The sequence below is a fragment of the Schistocerca cancellata genome, chromosome 3, assembly GCF_023864275.1.
Source record: "Schistocerca cancellata isolate TAMUIC-IGC-003103 chromosome 3, iqSchCanc2.1, whole genome shotgun sequence".
NCBI lineage: Eukaryota > Metazoa > Arthropoda > Insecta > Orthoptera > Acrididae > Schistocerca > Schistocerca cancellata.
The window spans coordinates 173,304,267-173,328,839 of record NC_064628.1 but is presented as its reverse complement, the minus strand read 5'-3'; positions in this window follow the sequence as shown (position 1 = coordinate 173,328,839).

The following is a 24,573-nucleotide window of genomic DNA, read 5'->3' as shown; positions in this document are numbered from 1 at the left end:
TAACGCCATATAAAACTTTTAGTGACTGACTGAGAAATCTTCCGGTAATAGACTCGTCTAGGATCCTTACAGTGATAACTCGTACGAGAAGTGTGAACGCTCGTGTTATTGAATTAGGGTAACTATGTGTTTTTGTAGGAGACGTGCGACTTCCTATTGAAAATGAGATTTAAGACGTAAATTACGTGTGGCGTGACGATTATTAACATTTAGTATATTCATAAAGCATAGTATGTTGAAGTGATGTAAAATATTAAACGATAAAACATCATGCAATATGTGGGCACCGTGTGATTTTACAGGAATTGCAACATGTGACCGTCGTTCTCACTTATTTATATATGCATGTATTCTTATTTACGTAGAGATACTCTATTTGTCCCAGTTTAAATTAATTTGTAACGTTACTAATCTAATTTCTACTCATGAATCAGATCCACTGATATACGTTCTGCTTTCACTGGCTTTCATCGAGACGGCAAGTACGTCAGGTAGTTTCAGTTTGAAGCAAATAAAAAGTTTAGAAATGTTGTAGGGACATAACATGCACAGATTCTGTTTGACCAAATGGTAATCATGTGAATTACCAGATATGCATCACATAAATTTAGGTGTTGTAGTTAAAACATATCAATTTTGTTTCTACAGCAGTTTTGCAATTGCAATTATAAAGGGAAACAAGATTATACTGTCAATAATTCTCATAATCTGCTAGCTAAAATAACTTAGTCTCTGTTAATTAATGTATAAGAAATTCACCTTAATTTATTCGTGGTATCTGAAACAAATATGGAGTAAATGTTCGTCATTTGATTTATTCATAAAGTAGGGTCAACATTGATATACACTCCTGGAAATGGAAAAAAGATCACATTGACACCGGTGTGTCAGACCCACCACACATGCTCCGGACTCTGCGAGAGGGCTGTACAAGCAATGATCACACGCACGGCACAGCGGACACACCAGGAACCGCGGTGTTGGCCGTCGAATGGCGCTAGCTGCGCAGCATTTGTGCACCGCCGCCGTCAGTGTCAGCCAGTTTGCCGTGGCATACGGAGCTCCATCGCAGACTTTAATACTGGTAGCATGCCGCGACAGCGTGGACGTGAACCGTATGTGCAGTTGACGGACTTTGAGCGAGGGCGTATAGTCGGCATGCGGGAGGCCGGGTGGACGTACCACCGAATTGCTCAACACGTGGGGCGTGAGGTCTCCACAGTACATCGATGTTGTCGCCAGTGGTCGGCGGAAGGTGCACGTGCCCGTCGACCTGGGACCGGACCGCAGCGACGCACGGATGCACGCCAAGACCGTAGGATCCTACGCAGTGCCGTAGGGGACCGCACCGCCACTTCCCAGCAAATTAGGGACACTGTTGCTCCTGGGGTATCGGCGAGGACTATTCGCAACCGTCTGCATGAAGCTGGGCTACGGTCCCGTACACCGTTAGGCCGTCTTCCGCTCACGCCCCAACATCGTGCAGCCCGCCTCCAGTGGTGTCGCGACAGGCGTGAATGGAGGGACGAATGGAGACGTGTCGTCTTTAGCGATGAGAGTCGCTTCTGCCTTGGTGCCAATGATGGTCGTATGCGTGTTTGGCGCCGTGCAGGTGAGCGCCACAATCAGGACTGCATACGACCGAGGCACACAGGGCCAACACCCGGCATCATGGTGTGGGGAGCGATCTCCTACACTGGCCGTACACCACTGGTGATAGTCGAGGGGACACTGAATAGTGCACGGTACATCCAAACCGTCATCGAACCCATCGTTCTACCATTCCTAGACCGGCAAGGGAACTTGCTGTTCCAACAGGACAATGCACGTCCGCATGTATCCCGTGCCACCCAACGTGCTCTAGAAGGTGTAAGTCAACTACCCTGGCCAGCAAGATCTCCGGATCTGTCCCCCATTGAGCATGTTTGAGACTGGATGAAGCGTCGTCTCACGCGGTCTGCACGTCCAGCACGAACGCTGGTCCAACTGAGGCGCCAGGTGGAAATGGCATGGCAAGCCGTTCCACAGGACTACATCCAGCATCTCTACGATCGTGTCCATGGGAGAATAGCAGCCTGCATTGCTGCGAAAGGTGGATATACACTGTACTAGTGCCGACATTGTGCATGCTCTGTTGCCTGTGTCTATGTGCCTGTAGTTCTGTCAGTGTGATCATGTGGTGTATCTGACCCCAAGAATGTGTCAATAAAGTTTCCCCTTCCTGAGACAATGAATTCACGGTGTTCTTATTTCAATTTCCAGGAGTGTATTAATGCAATTAGCAGTCTGGTTAGCAGGCCGTTAGCTGACCATGCGACATTTAAAACGTCGCAACCCAAATTAAGAATCATGATGTATGTGCAGTGGTCGACACTCTTGATCCTCTATCTGGAGAAGCGGTGTTCAAATCCCTGTCCACCCATCGAAGTACTGATTTTTCGTAGTCTCCCTAAAATACATGAAGCGAATGCCGAGATGGTGTCACCGAAACCGCCGTTACGGGATTAGGAATCCACCCTTTCCTAATACTGCCGTGTTCCCTCTGTCTAATAAAGAAAATAAAGACAAATATTTCTTCCTTACAAGTTATTATGCACTATTGTACACTGCCACACTTGTTATGGAAATGATTCACTTGCTCTTATCAGTGTTAAGGATATTTGTCGCGTTGCCCATTAGCAAAGTAAATACACATGGTTCACGTTACTTACGGCCCCCAACCCCACAGCCCCTCCACCGTCTTCCTACTCTTATACCTGGGTTTTTATTACTAAATCTTGTTAGTTTGTCACTTTCGCTTCTTATCTTAGGTGGCAGTTTTATAATAACATTTGTCCACAAAAACATTATTTACAGTCACAAAAACAAAACATGGTCTCTCTGGTACATAATTCTTTCCTGAATCTACATGTAATTTCAAAATTTTCTGTATTGGCCTCATATCGGATGTAATACTGGTGCCTGCAAATTTTTTATGAGTTATTGTATTACATGTGTCTGGGTAAAGGAGAAGAAATATAAGAGTGCATAAAAGTTAATAAACATATCTAACATTCTTCCTGATTTTCCTTTCTACATTGTTCAGGAACGTCTGTTCATAAGGTCCAGCGGTAGACAAGCAACTGTGACATAAAGGTCATAAAGCAGATGGTAAATTAGGATATTGACAGTTTTCCTTATTTTAGAGGTGATTCCAGTTATTTATGTCACACAGAAGTAACAGTTTGTTGTGTGATCCGTTGGTTCCCTCCAAATCATGGTGACGCCAAAGGACAAGTGGCGTCATGCTTTTAACCATCCTGTCAGGAGTATAACACATGTCAAAGAGCATATGTGTGGAGCCCTTTTTTGTCTTGGTTGCCAACCTTGCACTCGGAATAAAGTTTATTGCGTCCATTTACAAGAGTTTTGAGGTTTCGTCGCAGATATAACTGAACGAATTTGGGTTATTTATACAAGTAAAGACATTTCTTCTTTTGAATTTGCACAGAACACAAACTTTCACGAACACACGCTCAGATCACTCTTACTACTGAGAGTGCTGCAGCAAACAGCGCAATGCGGTGCACCGTAAGCATGAATCGTCCGCCTCCTTCGTATCCTCACGGTGAGTGTCGGAACTAAGGACCATGTATACAGTTTCTTCTGTATATATCGATTGTTTACAAGCAAGAAGATAAACAAAAGCAAATAAATCAGGCAACTCCCATGTAACGAATAACCAACTATTTCAAGTTATTTTACAGCAGGAGAGTAAAGTACGACGAAAACAGAGCCCAGCACGAAAAACTGGATTTCATTTTCCAATTTAGTAATCACTGCTTAGCTAACAACACCATTCACGCTCCCTGTGACAGAAGATCTGTTGACCAGTGTAAGCGTAATTTCTCTTATGTTTATTTTGCCTGCCTTTGCTATCATGCTGAAGCATAAGCCATAAATCATATTTTATGAGAACATTAGTAAATTTGTTTGAGGCACACGTCACCCGATGTAAGGCGGGACCTCATACGCCTTTAGCAAGAGTCGACACAATGAACTTTGAGAATTTATAAAAAAGACTGGTCCTCACGATTACCTGAAACAAGCGACATCGATGGAACGTAAGTACTTTCCTGGAATCGTGATAAACGTGTAAAATTAAAGACATTGGTTTTTCATCGCCACATATGGCACTCGAAACTGAAACATGTTATCATAAAAGGAATACTTACACGTTGTGCTAAATTAATGCAATGTGGCAATCTATGCCAATCTGAGAAAAGTATGGATTTGCAGGGAATATTACTTTTTTTATGCTCCATGTTTCGTTCAGTATTCACTTTTACGGGCTCTTGAAAAAAGTGTTTGCAAAATATGACATAGATTAGTATATTGTTTTCTAACATAACCTCCGTCAGTTGACCTGTAAGCTTGATAGGAAAGACTTTGTACTCGTATATTGGTGCGATTTCCTTTCTTATGCAGTTTGAGTCAAGTCCAGAGAATAGTTACGTAGGTAAATTTATTGAGCATATGCAGAACTTAGAATTTTTGTTGTTTCAATAGCTAATGCTAGTGCTATTGCTGATGGTATGATATTATTAAAAGAGACAACATTAAATCCTTTGTTTGTCAATGACCTCCTTTCGAACAGCCACAAAAGGATCACCATCTGAAGTTTCGGTCAAGAAGACACTTAGAAGAAGTTCTATAATAGAGGATATTTGCTGTAGATGTCTCAACCGCTACCGCACAAAGCCGATTTTGGCCACAGAGACGAGTCCAAACAGAAAAAACAGAAGTAGAAGAAACAGTAGGAAGTGTACTCATCCGTTTCATTTGTAGTGCAATGGAACATGCATCACACTTACTGATAGTCAATCATGTACCAAATTATTAGATTTAGTGTGTCAGAAAATGGGAAAATTGCAGTTACCTTATATTTTTAAAGTTCTTTTTGTAAGACACCTGTTCAAGTGTGTATTTCGTACTACATACAAATGTGTATACTAAGTTCGCCCTGAAATGATATGCCCTCTGAAATTTAAACTTATTAATTTATATAGTAATGTGCCATGTCTGGACTGTTAATGAAATATGATAAAGAACAGCAGAGAACTACTTTGCGCAACGTATTTACAAAAGGCATAGAATATGATCAACTGATTTGCGTGATTCTAATAAGCTGTAACAAACAGCTGAATTTACACAAGCAACTGCGCTTGTATCTATGTTGCGTACATGCGTCATGCAGGACCTAGTTCTGTGATATAGCCTAGAAATTTAAGAGTTAAAATAATCCCGCTTCATAGAGGTGATCAACTCCACCTCTTTCAGCAACTTACATTCTGAAAATCATGGATAGTAAGAAGCAGCGTAATTATCATAGTATTTACTGAATAACGTGATGTGGATCATAGAAATATTTCAAGAAAATTACCTTCTTTGATGATGACAAAATACATCTTCCTTGGAATCGTTTAATGTTGATTGAAAAACTGGGAAAAATATCATATTTAGAAAAATGGTTACAAGGGATTTTGAATGACTTTAATCTACATCTACATTTACGTGATTACTCTGCTATTCACAATAAAGTGCCTAGCAGAGGGTTCAGTGAACCATCGTCAAGCTGTCACTCTACCGTTCCACTCTCGAACGGCGCGCTTGAAAATCGAGCGCTGAAATAATTCTGTGCGAGCCCTGATTTCTCTTATTTTATCGTGATGATCATTTCTCCCTATGTAGAGGGTGCCAGCAGAATGTTTTCTCAATCAGAAAAGACAACTGGTGATTGAATTTTCATGAAAAGATCCCGTCGAAACGAGAAACGCCTTTGTTTTAATGATTGCCACTTCAATTCACGTATCATGTCTGTGGCATTATCTCCCCTATTTCGCTATAATACAAAACGAGCTGCCATTCTTTCAACTTTTTCGATGCCATCGGTCAGTCCCACTGGATGCGGATCCCACACCTCACTGCAATACTCCAGAATAGGACGGACATACGTGGTGTAAACAGTCTCTTTAGTAGATCTATTGCACCCTCCAAGTGTTCTGTCAATGCATCGCAGTCATAAGTTTGCTCTACCTACAACATTACCTATGTGATCGTTGCAATATAGGTTCTTTGTAACTGTAATCACTAAGTATTTAGTTCAATTTACAGCCGTACGTTTTGTGTGACTGTTTGCGTAATCAAAATTTAGCGAATTTCTTTTAGTACTCATGTGCATAACTTCACACTTTTCTTTATTCAGGGTCAATGCCACCTTTCGCACCGTAAAGATATCCTATCTAAATCATTTTACAGTTCCTTTTTGGTCATCCCATGACTTTATAATTCGGTAAGTGACAGCATCATCTGCAAACAATCTAATAGGGCTATTCAGATTGTCTCCTATGTCGTTAATCTTGATCAGGAACAATAGAGGGCCTATAACACTTCCTTAAGAACGCCGGATTTTACATCTGTTTTACTCGATGGTTTTCCGTCTATTACTACGAGCCGTGACTTTTCTGACAGGAAATCACGAATCCAGTCGCACAACTGAGGCGATATTCTATAGGCACGAAGTTTGATTAGAGGACGCTTGAGGACCGGTGTCGAAAGCCTTCTAGAAATATAAAAATATGGAATTAATTTGACATATCCAGTTGATAGCACTCATTACTTCACGAGTATAAAGAGCTAGTTGTGTTTTAAAAGAATGATGATTTCTGAACCGTGCTAACTATGTGTGAATAAATTGTTTTCGTCTTGGTAATTCATAATGTTCGAACACAGTATATGTTCCAAAGCTCTACTGCCAAACGACTTTAGTAATATGGGCCTGTAATTCAGCGGATTATTCCTATTTCCCTTTTTGGGTATTAGTGTGACTAGGGCAATTTTCCAGTCTTTAGGTGCGGAACTTTCTGGGCGCGAGCGGTTGTATATAATTGCTAAATATGGAGCTATTGCATCAGCATACTCTGAAAGGTACCTGACTGGTATACAGTCTGGACTGGAGGTATTGCCTTTATTAAGGGATTTAAGCTGATTTGCTACACCGCGGGTATCTACATCTATGTTTCTCATTTAGGCAGTTGTTCTTTATTGGAATTCTGGAATATTTACTTCATCTTCTTTAGTGAAGGATATTCGGAAAACCGTGTTTAATAACTCTGCATTAGTGGCAGTGTCATCAGTGACGTTAACGTGAAGGTACAGAATGCGTTTTGCCACTGGTGTTCTTAATGTACGACCAGAATCTCTCTGGGTTTTCTCCCAGATTCCGAGACAAAATTTCGTTGTGGATATTATTAAAGACTTTGAGAATGTCTGAATAGAAAGTACATAAGTGCTTCAAAATAACAGTGGTGGGCTGCATCAAGCTAGTCAGAAGACTGAATCTGAATTAAGAACACGCGAAATACACTCCTGGAAATTGAAATAAGAACACCGTGAATTCATGTCCCAGGAAGGGGAAACTTTATTGACACATTCCTGGGGTCAGATACATCACATGATCACACTGACAGAACCACAGGCACATAGACACAGGCAACAGAGCATGCACAATGTCGGCACTAGTAGAGTGTATATCCACCTTTCGCAGCAATGCAGGCTGATATTCTCCCATGGAGACGATCGTAGAGATGCTGGATGTAGTCCTGTGGAACGGCTTGCCATGCCATTTCCACCTGGCGCCTCAGTTGGACCAGCGTTCGTGCTGGACGTGCAGACCGCGTGAGACGACGCTTCATCCAGTCCCAAACATGCTCAGTGGGGGACAGATCCGGAGATCTTGCTGGCCAGGGTAGTTGACTTACACCTTCTAGAGCACGTTGGGTGGCACGGGATACATGCGGACGTGCATTGTCCTGTTGGAACAGAAAGTTCCCTTGCCGGTCTAGGAATGGTAGAACGATGGGTTCGATGACGGTTTGGATGTACCGTGCACTATTCAGTGTCCCCTCGACTATCACCAGTGGTGTACGGCCAGTGTAGGAGATCGCTCCCCACACCATGATGCCGGGTGTTGGCCCTGTGTGCCTTGGTCGTATGCAGTCCTGATTGTGGCGCTCACCTGCACGGCGCCAAACACGCATACGACCATCATCGGCACCAAGGCAGAAGCGACTCTCATCGCTGAAGACGACACGTCTCCATTCGTCCCTCCATTCACGCCTGTCGCGACACCACTGGAGGCGGGCTGCACGATGTTGGGGCGTGAGCGGAAGATGGCCTAACGGTGTGCGGGACCGTAGCCCAGCTTCATGGAGACGGTTGCGAATGGTCCTCGCCGATACCCCAGGAGCAACTGTGTCCCTAATTTGCTGGGAAGTGGCGGTGCGGTCCCCTACGGCACTGCGTAGGATCCTACGGTCTTGGCGTGCATCCGTGCGTCGCTGCGGTCCGGTCCCAGGTCGACGGGCACGTGCACCTTCCGCCGACCACTGGCGACAACATCGATGTACTGTGGAGACCTCACGCCACACGTGTTGAGCAATTCGGCGGTACGTCCACCCGGCCTCCCGCATGCCCACTATACGCCCTCGCTCAAAGTCCGTCAACTGCACATACGGTTCACGTCCACGCTGTCGCGGCATGCTACCGGTATTAAAGACTGCGATGGAGCTCCGTATGCCACGGCAAACTGGCTGACACTGACGGAGGTGGTGCACAAATGCTGCGCAGCTAGCGCCATTCGACGGCCAACACCGCGGTTCCTGGTGTGTCCGCTGTGCCGTGCGTGTGATCATTGCTTGTACAGCCCTCTCGCAGTGTCCGGAGCTAGTATGGTGGGTCTGACACACCGGTGTCAATGTGATCTTTTTTCCATTTCCAGGAGTGTAGTTACACATGTGCGAATACATTGGCTTTGCGTGACGTCTTAGACAACATGGGTACTAATACTCAAACAGCATGTACAGTATTATTAGTAAGTAAGTTTCTAAAACGATTATGAAGACTCTCTTTACTCGTTTAACAGCATTTTTTTGCGTATGTCTGTGTGAACACGAATTGTGGAGTAATTTTTAAAATAGTGAAACTTCCAGGCAGATTAAAACTGTATGCCGGATCGACACTCAAACTCCGCTGCAGTGTGAAAATTTCATTCTAGTTAAAATTATAATTGTAACTGTTTTATGTTTTACAGCATTAAACACAGCCGCGTTCCGGTAGGTGCGCATAGATGCTAATGGATGAGGATAGCTTGCACCAAACAAATGGAAGTTGTCTGACACATTCACGACTTTCAGATCTGAACTACGTATTTCATAAATCGTAAGGCAGATGTTTGGTTAAACATTTCTGGTCGAGACAACTTGTGAATAGGTCAGCTGCTCGTAATACATGGTTGCTTGAAGTCAGAATTAGACGTTAATGTCTGCTTAAGAATGTGCTGTTTCGGTCTCTGGTCTCTCAGCTGATCGGATAGACGTACCTTTTGCTCATTTAGCTCAAATCTATCACTTGTGGGAGAGACAGATTTAAACTAGTAATGAGCATTTCTAGAAGTGGTAACTCACGAACACACTGCGCATTTCCGCTGTTTGGAGGTGCAAGTGCCTGCGTGAGTGCAGCTATCTGTCTGACTAACTAAAATTCTAAATAACTGGAAAAAGTGCAGGTATCGAATATTTTATCTTAACAATTAATTCTCAACACAACGTCATCTGCAAAACCTTTTCCACCTTTTCAGACTGATCGTGACCGCCCAGTATGCTTTTGGTCAGCAGTGGCAGCAAAAAGAACAATAAGTGTCTTATATTTCTTCACTGGCCGTTTCTTGTTGCACGCGAAAGTTCTGTTTTCATATGTCTTAATGAAAACTTTAGAAGTATGCCCTGATCGATGGGTCTTTATTCGTAACGCTGAAATTTATTTGCGAATGGCTTGTGAGGTAATGGGCGAATTGTGACACCCTGAAAATAATCTAAGTTGGGGTGGCCGCATGGGCCGTTGGTCCAACCGGGGCCCGGCAGCAAACACGTGGTGGAGAACGTTAGCCAGACGAGAGGGTTAGCATCAGCACGTGGTCCAGCCGCTTGGCTGGGAATTCTATTGTGACGCTGTGCTGATGGAGGAGACACGCCGGGAGTGACAAAGATGGCGGACTTTATGAAACCTTAATGAGAGACATTTACAGTTCGTCCAGAAATTAATGGTAGCCAGATGAATCATGATACCGCGAAAAGAGACATGTACATTACTATTATTTGCACAAACATTCTGATGGTGTAATCAGATTTTCAATATTTTTATTAGTTTAAAGTTAAGTATCTGACTGTAAATTATACAAGTAACCCACAGCACCAAATTTCCAAAATCAAAACGGTTCATCCGATTTCTTCGGTCTGCGTGTCTTTAGAAGGATATTAGTGTAAACCTAAATTGGTATGAATTACAGGTTTGTAACTTGAATAGTACATGAATTATTGAAAGTCAAAGTTGCCGATTACTACTAATTGCGTCAGGCCATAAGTACTCCACAATTACACGAAAAAACGGTAGCAGAATGCTTATTAATATATTTATTCGTCTATGTATTTGTTTATATCCGATATATACTATTCATGATGAAATTGGTTAAATATTTACTGTGTTATAGAGAGCACAGGAAAACTAGGTTACTGGACTACCTTTTGATCTATTTGATTGATATATTTATTTAACTTGTTTATGTTTCTATTACTGTGTTTTAGAGCGTGTTTGTGGTCTAGCCGTAGTAATATTTACTTAATTTCAAGTTATTTAAATGTAAATCCAGTACTTCGAATGTCTTTAATTATGTTTGTGTGGGTGCATTGGCATGAAGACATGGCGGGAGCGCTCTAGCCAGTCACAGCGCTTGTGATTGGGTAGACTGGATGGAAGCGGGAGAAGAGTTCTGGCAGGGTGGCAGTATAGGGAGTATTACACAGGACACGTGAAGTCCCGGGGCGGGTGCGAGGGACGAACGGTCGCGAGAGAGACTTGGAGTGTGGAGCGGTTTGCGCGTGGTCGCGAGAGATAGAAATTCTTTGAAGTGCGAACTTGTGAACTTCCGTGGATTCTATAGTGAAGACGTAGTGTACGTTTAGAAGTGAATATCTCGCGAACTGTGTTGTTGTTCATAACTAATTACGTGCTGCAGGGCTCTATCGTGTCCCTGTTATTCAACTTATGTTTTATTTAATTGCTGGACCATGGACACCAATAAGTGTTTTGCAGAAATATACCGCATTCTCAGAAGTACATCTGCTATCGCTCTCATCATTTAAAGTCGTTAAGATAGTACTAGCAGATTTTATTTCATTGCAATGTTTCATTTATTAATTTATATGTTACATTCATAATTCGCAGTTGCCGAGTGATAGAAACCTTCGACCATTCGATTCATGTGTGTATTCTTATCGTATACTATAGACTCAGCAGTATTTGGCCCATAATGCGGCAACTACGTATCCGAGCCCCTAGACAACGAAACCAGCCAAAAATTTCAGTACTGCAACTATGAGTCAGAGTGTGTGTAGTTATTGGAAAGCCCGAAATTGGGGGATCGTCCGGGATTTGTGCCTTGCAAAGTGGTAATTCCTTTGCTCTCTGTTATTCAGCGTACTATGCGAAGTATAAAAACCTTTGCAAAGCCAGTTAAGATTTCTGTAGCGTGAACCTCTCACAAAATACAGTGTGCGACCTTTTTTTTTCGCAAGTAGGCTTCTGGAAATAGGTAAATTATGCAATAATTTTCACAACTAACACATGCTATCGATGGAGGTCCTAATCTATCACGTTAAAGGGAATTTGCGTGGAGGCTCAGAGTCTAAATAAGTTGAGTGCAGGGAACAGTAACGGTTAGCGCGTTTAATGGACAGCAGAATCAGAGATGTTTGGAACAAGCGGTAACTGGCGGCAGCTACGGTTACATCAGGCGATTTCTCCAGTGGCGGACGCAGATCCAACAGCAGTACGACGGCAGCATCTCCGAGTACTCCAGGGCAGTCTTCAATGTCGACTTCCACAACAACCGACGGTACCGCCATTGCAGAGGGAACCATCTCAGATCAGATAAGTGCCTGCGCAAATAGCGAAATAGTGTTTAACTCTGAATTTCAACTCCACTTATAGATCTCGCAGATATAAAACAATCACCTAGTGGGAGAAATTATGAAAACAGAAGTGAGCCAGTTACCCCTAAATCAGAGCGCGAAAGTGTAACTATTAGGAATTCAGGCAAGGGGAATGAATGTGGGGGAGGTACAATGTCTCAGCTAATGCTAGTGATCCAAGGAATGGCAAATAATACACTCCTGGAAATTGAAATAAGAACACCGTGAATTCATTGTCCCAGGAATGGGAAACTTTATTGACACATTCCTGGGGTCAGATACGTCACATGATCACACTGACAGAACCACAGGCACATAGACACAGGCAACAGAGCATGCACAATGTCGGCACTAGTACAGTGTACATCCACCTTTCGCAGCAATGCAGGCTGCTATTCTCCCATGGAGACGATCGTAGAGATGCTGGATGTAGTCCTGTGGTTCGGCTTGCCATGCCATTTCCACCTGGCGCCTCAGTTGGACCAGCGTTCGTGCTGGACGTGCAGACCGCGTGAGACGACGCTTCATCCAGTCCCAAACATGCTCAATGGGGGACAGATCCGGAGATCTTGCTGGCCAGGGTAGTTGACTTACACCTTCTAGAGCACGTTGGGTGGCACGGGATACATGCGGACGTGCATTGTCCTGTTGGAACAGAAAGTTCCCTTGCCGGTCTAGGAATGGTAGAACGATGGGTTCGATGACGGTTTGGATGTACCGTGCACTATTCAGTGTGCCCTCGACGATCACCAGTGGTGTACGGCCAGTGTAGGAGATCGCTCCCCACACCATGATGCCGGGTGTTGGCCCTGTGTGCCTCGGTCGTATGCAGTCCTGATTGTGGCGCTCACCTGCACGGCGCCAAACACGCATACGACCATCATTGGCACCAAGGCAGAAGCGACTCCTATCGCTGAAGACGACACGTCTCCATTCGTCCCTCCATTCACGCCTGTCGCGACACCACTGGAGGCGGGCTGCACGATGTTGGGGCGTGAGCGGAAGACGGCCTAACGGTGTGCTGGACCGTAGCCCAGCTTCATGGAGACGGTTGCGAATGGTCCTCGCCGATACCCCAGGAGCAACAGTGTCCCTAATTTGCTGGGAAGTGGCGGTGCGGTCCCCTACGGCACTGCGTAGGATCCTACGGTCTTGGCGTGCATCCGTGCGTCGCTGCGGTCCGGTCCCAGGTCGACGGGCACGTGCACCTTCCGCCGACCACTGGCGACAACATCGATGTACTGTGGAGACCTCACGCCCCACGTGTTGAGCAATTCGGCGGTACGTCCACCCGGCCTCCCGCATGCCCACTATACGCCCTCGCTCAAAGTCCGTCAACTGCACATACGGTTCACGTCCACGCTGTCGCGGCATGCTACCAGTGTTAAAGACTGCGATGGAGCTCCGTATGCCACGGCAAACTGGCTGACACTGACGGCGGCGGTGCACAAATGCTGCGCAGCTAGCGCCATTCGACGGCCAACACCGCGGTTCCTGGTGTGTCCGCTGTGCCGTGCGTGTGATCATTGCTTGTACAGCCCTCTCGCAGTGTCCGGAGCAAGTATGGTGGGTCTAACACACCGGTGTCAATGTGTTCTTTTTTTCCATTTCCAGGAGGGTATCTTTACAATTCCGACTGATATGGGTACTATGCGAACTGAAATAGGTTCTGCTGTGAAAGGGGAAGTTGAAAAAATTATGCATAAGCTTGAAAGAGCAATAGATGATGTGTCTGAGTGGATATGGGGAAAATTACAGACGAAGATGTAATAGTAAAATCTAAAATCGAATCAGTGGAAAAAGAGCTTGAAAAAGAATGGATTAGATACAGATGGAACTTGTGGACAAGGTAAGCGACTGTCTAAAACCGCAATATGCTCATAAAAGAAATATAAATTTAGCAATTAGTGATATTGCCAATCGTGAAGATGAGGCGGAGAAGTAAACGGGCAAAATTAAAGACAGATTAAATGTGATTTAAATTCATTAGCCTTCTACCAGGCCATGGTGGTTATAAATATCCCTTGGACAAATACCGGATCTGTGAAATGTTACATAGATGACGGAAGATATCACCCAGTAAATTTCTTGGTTGTGGGAAGGAATGCTTTTGTTGACGGCATGTCGGACGAAGCGAAAATAAAATACGTTAAACGGCATTTGGAGAGAGACCCACAATCTTCAGCCAGTGTTAAATGTAGTTCGTGCGAATCGTTCGAACAGTTCGAAAACTGTTTCTTGAACAAATTTTAGAGTGCGGCAAAACAGACGTGACTCCAAACTGAATTCTTAAACTGGCCGAGTTACAGGTACGGCAAAGGGACGATGAGAGATTTTTCCAAGCGCGAACTTGGCAAACTTATGGAGGTGAAAAATACGTTGGGGGTTTTAACGAAAATAACCACTTTAAAAAGGCGATTAAGCAAAGATTTGCAGTGGGATCTTGTCCATAGTCCATGCGATTCTGTGAACGAATTTCTAGAATTTCTAGAAAAATTAGGGAGGGCTTTGAAGTTCAAACCTTAGAGCAAACCGGGTGGTAGTTACCAAATGGGAATCCAAATAATCACCACCAAAATAATCATCGTGAGAGAAATCAAAGTAATTCACACCGAGATTGTAGCTGGAATGAGCAGAATGGTCAGAGAACGAAGAGGAGTGATAACTTCCGTGAACGGGATCCGGGTAAAGAATGCAGATTTAACGAGAGAAATTCGCTCGAAGTGCAGTCGCGTAACAACTGGTCAGGAAACATGTTCACCACATCTCAGATCCGGGGATGGCAATCTGAACAGGCGATGAAGAGGACTGGAGATAGTGGTAATGGTAGAAATGTTGACAGGTTTGGAGAAAGGCAACAAATATGTAATATGGAGAATTATAAAGATAGAGGCTATATAGGTGGCTGTTTCAATAAAAGTAGGCGTGAACGGCGGAAGCATAGATCTGTGAGAGATTAAAGTAAGAGTAATGAGAATAAAGTTGTGGGGAATGATGTAAGTTATGAATGTGTAACGAATGAGTGTGTGGATGGTGACGAATGGAAAGATTTAGTGGTTCAAAGAGGAATTATAGAGGAGATGAATTTTGTGAAAGAAAATTGTGTGGAGAGTTCTGAAGAGGTATTAGCAAACAGTAGCAATTGCCGTGAGGAAGCTGTTGTAGTAGCAAGTATTTGTGAGTCAGCGAAAAGCGTCGATGTTAGTGAAGGCGGCGTAGCTTTGTTCTCGCCAGCTGCAAGTGAGGGTGATTGTGTTTCGGTGGAAAGGTTGATTTCTGTTTAAGGGAACGGAGTAATGGTAATTTATGTAATGTTGTAAAAGCTACTGATATTGATAGATTGGAGGAAGGAATTTACGCGTTTCTAGTCACGAATGAAGGCGAAACGAAACTTGTTGACGAATGTGTGGATCTAAAACGTTTGTCAGAATGTGAATGAGAGAAGGTATGTAAAGTATGATCGGGCGTTAATCTGGATGAAAAGTGTGTAGAAATGGCAGTGTGTGCTGATTTTTGCCCGATCACAGAGGAATGTAGCAAGTCTGGAGGTCCCAAAAATTGTACGACAAGGTAGCAGCAATTTGTGTGATGTAGCGGCAGAGGATAAAGTTGTGTACGATTCATGTAAAGTTAATTTGCCCATTGAGGAAAGTAAGGTTTCTAAGGTGAATTTATGTAGTGATTTAAATGGTGAATCAGCAGATAAGGTGGCAGAGATGAATATTTATGGTGATGATGGCTTAGGCATCGATGTATTATTTCAGGAAGAAGAAGTGTTTAACAGTGAATTGATATGTAACTTTTTGAAGCTGTAAGTGTCGATATTATGGAGGGGAAAAACAGTAAAGTTGTGCAAACTGTGATTACTGAATCGGTGAAAAGTGTGGAAGAAGTAACAGATAATTCAGATAGGGCTGAAGTGAACAGTGTGGATGGGGATAGATTGTGTGATGGAGTTCGTACAAATTTGTATGTGAAGGAGAAGTGTGATTCTAGCGAGACTGATTGGAGTTGATACCGCATCTGTGGAAAAGTGAGAAGTTTAAAAATGCAAAAGGTAGACAGAGAGAGGGCAGAAATGAAAATCTGTTCTAATTTGCAATTAGTTGCAGTAATTTTGGAGAGATAATTTTCTGTTTTACTTGGGGATTCATTAGTACTTTGTTTGTTTATTGTAGCACTGTACGTGTGCAAGAGGGGGAAGTTTAGGCACTGAGGGTGCATGGAGGTCAGTGACAGTGTGTATTTAAGTAAAATATGTATTGATTTATGCTTTGTATAACAGTGTGGCAAAGAGTGTAGTGGTCAATTTGAAGGGAATTAAAATTGTAATTCTATGTGCACGCAATTATTGGTGCATTGTGGTAGGAAGGACTGATTAAGGTCAATTAAATAGAACTTATTGGAATGTGAGCTTACTGTGATTCAGTCGTTTGCCACGTGACTTTGTTCCTGAAGTATCATATCCGCTAGAGGGGATCTTTAGCTAGTACCCTGGTTATTTGGGAAATGGTTTGTTGAGGGGTGTCTTCCTTTAAATTTGGTTGTAGACAGATTTGTCATGATAAACGGTGGAGCACGGAATTCAAAGGACGACACGACTTCTACGAGGCACTTGGTCAAAAGACTGATGTGAGTTGATCCGCGTGAGCGTGTGTAGTGCGACGGAAAAAATTAGTGCAAGAAGGAGCCTTAGCACTGAGTGAATGGCACAAGAAGTGCTTACAAAATCGCACATAACTGAAAGTGCTTTTAAAAATTGTATTTACTGTCCAAAAAGTTTATAATTCATAACTGAAATGCAGGCATTTAATTAATGCACCGTTTCGTTCATAATTTGTTAGTTTAAGTTATTTCGAAACTCTTTCCGCTACCACACCACTACAAAAATTTTGTGAACACCAGTGGCCTGGCGTTCTAATTGTTTAATTCTGATCTGTCCGCCCCTGGTAGCTGAGTGGTCAGCGTGACAGATTGTCAATCCTAAGGGCCTGGGTTCGATTCCCAGCTGGGTCGGAGATTTTCTCCACTCAGGGACTGGGTGTAGTGTTATCCTAATCATCATAATTTCATCCCCATCGACGCGCAGGTCGCCGAAGTGGCGTCAACTCGAAAGACCTGCACCAGGCGAACAGTCTACCCGACGGGAGACCCCAACCACACGCCATTTCATTTCAGTTCTGATCTTTGTAATTTCTTTGTATGCACTAGTATGAACTGAAGGGTGCTACTTCTGAAAATTCTGGCAAACCAGAATGTTAGTAAGAGGAGGTTTGTGAGGCAATGGGAGAATTGTGGCGCCCTGAAAATATTCTAAGTTGGCTCGGTCAGCCGTTGAAACGACGTTGGCTATTTTTATTATATTTTGAGTTTTTTCGCTCACCGAAACGTTTCTCCTTCAGTGGTAATAACACACTTTATAGGCGTAACGTATGGTCTTTCAAGTCTTCTAGTGTGGCAGTGGTAAAATCTTATGTCTCAGCAATAAGGGAAACTGACTGCGTAGTATAGAGGTAGACATTTCGGCCTGGTCAAGCCAATGTCTAGGGTTTGATAACCACCTAAGATTTATAATAGGTACAAAGGTTTGAAGGGAAGTCTACACATATTTGTGAGGCCAACTGGATGGCTACTTCATTGTAAAAGTAGCTGAAGTTACATTACGCTGATATGTTTTCGCCAGGCTAGTTGTAACAGGAAGTGGTGGGGCTGCGCTGAGTGGTGAGTGATCCTAATTTTTAAACTTATTTAACTACACAGCAGAGATTTTGTTTCACAACCAGACTGAAAAAGGCTTATGATGACATTACATTAAGTCCAATAACACGTGGCTGAATAACAACTGATATTGAGGAAAAGACTAACAAAGGCAAAATGGAACAACCATTACATCTATGTAAAACGAAATTACAGGTAACAGTCTCCAGAGGTAATAAACATAATATCAAAAATCAGGCAATTGCTAATAGAATTCCCACTCCGAGGGTTCTGCACGTAAAACGAAATTACAGGTAACAGTCTCCAGAGATAATAAACATAATATCAAAAATCAGGCAATTGCTAATAGAATTCCCACTCTGAGGGTTCTGCACAAACTTTTATGTACATGGATAATAGCAAAAATTTCGTGTGGTTCAATAAAAGTAAACTGAACTCCGACTGAACAGACCTTGGAAGGCCCTACGGTACCAACCGGCCGCCTTGGCATCCTCTCAGCCCAGGGGCGCCACTGGATGAGGATATGGTGGGGCATATGGTTACCACACCGCTCTCTTGGCTGTTGTCAGTTTTCCGTGACTGGAGCTGCTGCTTCTCAGTCAAGTAGCTCCTTAGTTTGCCTCCTACAGACTGAGTGTACCCCGCTTGCCAACAGTGCTCACCAGGCCAGACGGTCGCCCATTCATGTGCTAGCCCAGCCCGACAGCGATTTACTTCCATGATCTGGTGGGAACCGATGTTACCACTGCAGCAACGCCGTTGGCGTGGCTCAGTGGCAAGGTGCAAATATTTGTATTAGATGTAACTTTGTCGATTTGAGTGTCGCTAGCCTATCGCAGTTATCCAACTGGGGAAACCGGACCTAGAGTTCAACTTGGAATCTGAACCACAGGTGTTGTTTCTGGCGACTTCTCCCAACACTGAGAGATGTGGGGTAGGTTAAAGCGAAGCCTGAAAAGTCCATGGTCCGAGCGAGATTTGATACCGAAACCTGTCGGCTTCCACACACACTACTTACTACTTTCTTTTTAATCTCATTTTGTTGGAAGAGGTTGAAAAAAATCGTGGCAGACGTCTTATAACACCCTACAAATTCATTGTTCATTCATTCACTCAGTTTTTTTTATTATTACATAGAGTAGCTAAACCTCAGACCAAACATACTGAGCTACTGTGCCAGCTGGCGCTAGACCACTGGCACCAACATATTTATCGAGATTTCATGTACAGGTTTAGTTGAGTTTGTCTGTGAATATCAATCTGTGACACATATGACCATGTCTTTGGCATAGATTGATTCAGAAGAATACATTACATTCAACGCCACGGTATCATAGACCATAGTATTTGGCATTAATTTCAACTTGAGAGAGAAAGGGATTTTAACGGACAGACCAGAGATATACGGTCAGCAAATGACAAAAAGTATGTAATATAATTACATATTAACAATGTAAGGATTTTTCCTTTATTTGTATTAGTAGTTAGATTTTTTGGTTCTAGACCACTAGACAAATCTTATGAAAAATAAAAAATTACTCGTTAACACTCGCAATTTTTTATTTTCCGTAAGATTGATCTAATGATCGAGAACTTACAAAATCTAACTACTATCCCTTTTACCCAATAATAATATAATATAATATAATAATAACTACAGTAAAAAATCATTTATCTTGCATATAGTTGAATGTAATGTAAATAAATAAATTAGGTAATTAACTATTATTTTTTAAAAAAAGCATTTATATAACATTTTATTAGCCCCAAAACTGTCCTATTTTCAACTTTTGTGAAAAACGTATATTTTAAAAATTATATTTAAGAATAAGTATATATAATTATTTACTTTCAGCTTTAGCAGCCATTAGATTAAATGAAAAAATCAGAAATAATTTAATAAGGAAGATACTAAAATTTTCAATTTTCATTTTTTGTATCTTTCTTAAAATGTTTCAGAAGTGTATATAAGGAACAAGTTAATACTTTTATAAATTATTTAAGTTTCTGAGTCATTTATATAGAAGCAAATGTTAATAATTAAACATTTTCAATAAGTAACCTATGTTGTGCATCATATGTATGATACTTTTTACCATACATAATTACATAAGCAAGAGTATCATTTGGAATTTTATCATTAAAAGTTGCACAAAGTTTCATAGTAGCTTTACATCACTTTCAATAACAATTCTGTTTAAAATTTCATCTGCTTTTATATTTATATAAAGCTTTTTCGAATGAATAAATTTTTGAAACTATATTGACCTATAGGAATTTCTATCGTTTCTCCATCACAATAAAGATTATTATTTTTGTTGTAATATTTGGTGTTAAGAAAGTTGAATAAAACCAACTAGTGAAACATTAGTATTACTATCACATATTTTAAGACAATTTAATAATTATGCTACCAAAAATGAAATAGAAAAAGCTTTTACAGATTATTTCACAAAAACAGCTTTAACTCCCTGCTTAGAACAGTTAAGTAATCTTAAACAAAAAGTATATGATAAACAAATAATTGAATTTATTTTTATGATGGGTGGTGAAGAAAAAAATGTTTAATTTTCAATATGATTTCATACTTAAAAGAAATATTATTTTTGGTAAAAATATAAATAGAGATTTATCTTCGATGATTCTGATATAACAGTCTGTGTAGCTGATAAATTATATAAAATAAATAATAATACCTAATCAAAAATGATAGATGAATCTAGTCTTATAACTATAATATTGAAAGATTCTGTTAACACTGTTCATGTAGATGTAAATATAAATATATTTGGTGAAATAATTTAAAATTCGAACTTTAATAAATTTTTTATCTATATACATTGAAAATCATACTTCACATGATTATCATATTTGTTGTTTAAAGTGTAAAAAGTTTACTCATATACATAATCAGCATAGAGAAACAACTAAAAATGAAAGACAAAGAATTGAAGGTCCTTGTACAATTTGTAAATCTAAAAAGAGTAAACTTTTTTAAAAAATTTGTCAGCACCAGTGAAGGTTTAAATAATAATATGCGTGAAAATATAATTAATGAATTACATAAACCAATGAGACAGAATTTTAAAAGAAGAAATGTTGCTTCGTTTAGTATAGATGATTTACAGCAAGCTGATTTAGTTGAAATGGATTCAGGTAATTTAAAAGGTATTTCAAAAATAAAAAAAGGATATAAATATTTATTGATTGTTGTTGATGTCTTTCCGAAATTTGCTACAGCTGTTGCTAATGTAGTTGATGTTTTCAAAAAAATTTTATAGTTAGAAAGCCAAATAATTTACAGTCAGATAACAGTAAAGAAATCTATAACAAAGAATTTAATGAATTAATGAAAAAGTATAACATTAATCATTATTCTAGTTTTTCAGAATTAAAAGCATCTGTTGTTGAACGTTTTAACACAACTTTTCAAGAAAATTTGTGGAAGAAATTTATAGAATAAAAATGAAACCAAAACAAGTAAATGAAAATTTTTTTAAAATAACTAATACTGTCTCTAATGAAGCTGACACTAAATTTAAAAAAGGTTATAAAATGAGAATTAGTAAACTTAAAGGTCTTTTTGAAAAAGGATATACAGCTAATTGGTCAACAGAAATATTTGAAACTGAAGGTCTTATGTATTCTAATCCAGTTACATATAAATTAAAAGAAATAAATGGAAATTTTTATGAACAAGAACTACATAAAGCGAAATATCCAGATGCATACTTAGTTGAAAAAGTTTTAAAAATAAGGTAATAAAGTTTATGCTAAATTGTTAGGTTTTGATAATTCACAAAATAGTTGGGTAAATAAAGATAAAGTTATTTTATAGTAGTTCAGTTTGATTAGTGACTGCTAAATATGTATTTGTCTGTGTCAAGACTAATTATAACATGATTCAATTGTTCTTGTGTAAAGCTATTCAAAATATTGAAATAGTTCATATGAGAGTCAATCCTTAAATTTTCTTACATTGTTTGCTACAGATTTATTGAATTAGCATTATAATTCAATCTTAACATTTCTTCACAATTTGGTTTCTATCTACACTTTTATATAGTTGTTTCTGAAAATGTTTTACTTGTGTTCTAATGACATAATAACGACATTCACAATCATCAATAAAATTATTTTAAAAGAATGAATGTTGGTCTTAAGTTTTCATTAATTGTTTTAGGAAGTACATCTGGTAATAAATTATTAATTTCTTCATTTCCTTTACCTATTATTTCCGAAGCCATATTAACTATTTCTCTTAAATCATCGATTTGTTCTATATCCGATTTACGTATTTCATGTAAAGTTTCTATTTGATGTTTATAAGCATCAATCATCTCTTTTCTAATCTTATATTCACCATGTTTTCTAGTTAATGGTAAAACATCTTCATACCCCCAATCTTGAAAATCTTCTGCAAAAGGCAGTTTCGATTTCATAACTAGAGAATAGAGACCAATATCATTGATAAATTTTGTTGAATTTTGCATAGATTTAGGTAGCACAAATTCTCATTTGTTTTACAGTATTTTTGTTTAACATTCTCTTTAATAGATTCCTATGTCTAACATATCCTAACAGATTGGCAACTGGATTTGCATAAAACCATTGATTATTTTCTTCACCTGTAATCATTAAATCTTGCTTAATGTTCTAAGTAACCTTATTGTTGATGATTTCTACTATTGATTCCAATTAAGAGATATATTTTTATTAGTTTTGCAAAAAGTAAATAGGATGTGAGATTTGTAGTTTGTAATTATGATTAACTAAAGTTAGAGAATATAAGTTTTTTTATCAATCTTATAAAAATTATTCCTTATAATTGGAGAACCAAACCGAAATGCAATCTACAGAGAAATTTACTTATGAATTATTTGAGGTAGGTTCACATGAAAGTGTGAAAATAATAATCAATTTGTTAAAACTAGCTGTAATCATATTTTTCATAAAGAATGTATTCATGTATGGTTAAAGGAAAAAGCAAATTGTCCACTTTGTAGAAGTATTATTAAAAATAAAGAACCAACAATAAAAGAGATATTAGTTGCACTTGATTCTCTAACATTAACTACAAACTGTTTTGATACTTTATTTGATAGAAATAGACAATTTAGAAAACAAGGTCAATGAATCTGAAGATGATTATGATGATGATTATTGGTATTCACTAATTCTAATAAATTTTTTCTATATAAAAGGAGCACGTTCAAGTTCAACGAGATGGTTCATAAAAATTAAATGTTGTAAATATTTTACTACAGAGAAATCAACTGATAATTTCACTTTACAAAAGTATACTAGCAATGGTTATAGAACTATTTTGTACAACATGTTTAAATAAATATCATGTAGAAAATTAGAATAAAAATCGAATTCCTTGAATATGTGGAAAAAGTGTTGCTAAATATTATTTTAAAGAATATTTAAGACGAAATACAAGTGAAGAACTTACAAAAATGGAAAATGAAGAAAAATCTAAACCTACAGTGAATAACATTGAAGTTATAAGTGAAGAAAAAAAGAAATCTAAAATTAGTGAAAAAAATTAAAGATTTAAATTTTTTTCTATAAATCCATCAAATAAAGGTAAAAATAATAACAAATGTAATAAATGTACTTTAGAATATATTAAGAATAAGAATGCTTTAACTTTAGATAATAATCCTTTGTAATTAATTGTCCATCCATCTATTAAACAATTATCATTTTATTTAATAAAAGTAATTTTTACAAATCTATTGAATTTATTTGTATTAAATACAAGAGCAAACTAATTTATTCTTGAATTAAATAATAAATTACTTGTTTAAAAGTAATTGATTGGTAATCTAAATAATAAACGAATTCTCTTTTTATTAATTATTTGTTAAGTAATAATCCTTATCCATCTATTAAATGATTATCATTTCATTAAAAAATATTTTTGTTCAAATCTAATAATTTTTATAACAAATAGAAGAGCAAAATGGAAAGTAACATTGCTGATCAACTAGAACAACTTGCTAATGAACTACAAAGATTTCCTGTTGTAAGACTTCGTGAATTTTGAAGAATAAATAATTTACAAGGATATTTAAGTTTACATAATGCTGATTTAATTCGTTTTAATTTTAGTAATCATTCAATTATCATTAGTAATCATCCTAATATTGTTAGAAGTAATACATCTGTAATAAGTGAAAGTAATACAATTAATTTTAAAATAATACATCTAAACTAAGTGAAAATGATAAAAATTATTTAGCTGAAGTAAGTAAAATAAATAAAAAATTCGTTAATATTTATATACCTGAGCACAGTTCTTAGACTGTGACTGCTGTCACTGACGAAGTAGAAGATTTTCAAACAAAAATTATTAAGAATAATAAAGCTGAATCTCGTGAAAATCTTTGGAAAAAGTTACCTTTTTTTTATTATGATGTTGCTCTAACTAAAGAAGATAAACCATTTAAAGGAATATTTCCATTTTCTACAAATATATTTCAGAAACCAAGAGACAGAAAAATGATTAAAGATTACCTATTTGAAAAGGCATTTGGAAACAGATTACAAACTACAAATTTAGAAAATAATACGAATACCCTTGATCCTAATCACTTTTATCAAATGCAGTAAAAACAAAAATTTTCAACATTGTTAAAGACTATTTGAAAGTACATCATGGTGTAAACATAATTTTAATTTATATTGTTAATATAAACTACAAACAGGTGAAAAACATGAAAAAGTTTATGAATTTGGACAACAAACACCAAACTATACTATTTTAACAGAGAAAGATTTT